The 1,724-nt window shown below is 38.4% G+C and overlaps 1 protein-coding gene across 1 annotated transcript in view; it reads right to left on the bottom strand.

Moving 5' to 3' along the window:
- Kctd8 (potassium channel tetramerization domain containing 8) overlaps window positions 1-1,724 on the bottom strand; it is a 282,008-nt gene that overhangs the window by 213,669 nt on the left and 66,615 nt on the right. The gene's annotated exons all lie outside the window — the stretch shown is intronic.

The raw sequence follows: 1,724 nt of genomic DNA, 5'->3' as shown, positions 1-1,724 counted from the left end.
AGGATGGTAAATTACTCCTGACGATGCAGTTTCTTCTTTTTCAGTCACTTTAAATATTGAAGTTGGATTCTCTTTTCAACTACAAAGTTCAATCAAAGAATTATTGCTTTAGTTATTTGTTTATTTATTTTTGTGGTGCCAAGGATTGAACTCAGGACATTGTGCTTGCCAGGCAGGAACTTATGCCACTGAGCTATCTCCCTCGCCTAAAGAACTATTGCTTTAATAAAATGCTCCTGAGCATCCAACAGTGCTCTTCTACTTCTCTGTCAATCCTGTTTTCTCATAAAGAACAGATGGATTTTGTTCTGAACCTAAAGTTCCCTTTGCTCTTAGAGAAGGGATGCAATGAGTCGAAAACATTTAGCTAAGAAATACCAGTGCCTTGAAGTGAGTGCTCTCCTATATTTGTGGATATAAAATATTCTCAAGTTCAAGATGACAATATGGCCAGGATGCATCATATTTATGCTTTTGTTCAGCCATTATACATCTCAAAATTTATCATATTAGAATTTGAAATGGCCTCAAAATATTTCAGGTGAATTTACTAATCATAGCATAATTTTTTTAAATGAAACCAATGTAATGATACAAACATCTGGCTTGCTGGTAATGATAATGATAATGATAATGATAATAGTAAAACTAACCTGGTTTTATCAAATAAAAATAAAATTTTATTCACATAATAAATCTACTGACATATACAGTCTTGCATTGCTTTAGATCCTCAGTGATGCTACCAGGATCACAGAATTTTTTTTTTATTTCTCTTCTGGCACCCTTAGAATCCTGTTTATATTCTCAAAATTGAAAAATGGCAGGCACAGCTCAAACATCCTATTTTCTTTCAGGCAGGAAAAAGAAATAATGATCAAGCATCTCAAATCACCAATCCCTTTCATCAAAAAAGCAAAAACTTCCCAGAGATCTTAACAAGAGACCCTCTTAAATCCCACTGGCAGTAACTGAGCTGCGCTGCAAGCCTATCTGAGAGAGAAATCTGAAAGGAGTTACAGCTGGATGCAATGGCATGAGCTTACAACGTAAGCGACCTGGAAGCCTGAACCAGAAGGATCGCAGGTCGAGTGACAGGCTGGGAAACTTAGAGAAATGCTTAGAGATAACAAATAAAAGGGGCTGCGTGTGTAACTTAATGGCAGAGCATCCCTGGGTTCCATTTCAACTAACACACACACACACACACACACACACACACACACACACACACACCAACTCCAAAGTGGCCAGAGAGAAGGAAGTAGAAATGAAAGGTGGTTACACAAGCAGCAGCACTGGACACCGCATTAGGAGCGGCCCCAAGGCCTGCTGTCTGGAAGCCAGAGGACAGAAAGCCACTGGGCAAATTCAGATTGCAGGCCTGAAAGCCAAGGGGGCTGATGTAAGTCCAGATCTGAACCTGACAGCAAAAGAACCAAGGAAACCAAAATCATCAGGCAGAAGAAGATATGTCTCAGCTAAATCATAAAGTGTGAATCTGCTTTTCCTCTTTTTGCTGTTCAGGTCTTTAATGAATCTAGTGGTGGCTCCTCATTTTAATAAAAGTGAACTTTGTTTCTCAGGTCACCTTTTCAAATGCCAAACTCTTTTGGAGGCACCTGCACAAGAGTATCCAAAAAATAGTGTTTCATAAAAATAACTCTCAAAATCATTTAGTCCAGTCAAGCTGACACATAAATTTAACCATCACAGTCATATAA

This window comes from Octodon degus, unplaced genomic scaffold (genome assembly GCF_000260255.1).
Source record: "Octodon degus isolate 3935 unplaced genomic scaffold, OctDeg1.0 scaffold00277, whole genome shotgun sequence".
NCBI classification, from domain to species: domain Eukaryota; kingdom Metazoa; phylum Chordata; class Mammalia; order Rodentia; family Octodontidae; genus Octodon; species Octodon degus.
The sequence above is the reverse complement of the archived record's forward strand: the minus strand, read 5'-3'. Positions and strand labels throughout refer to the sequence as shown.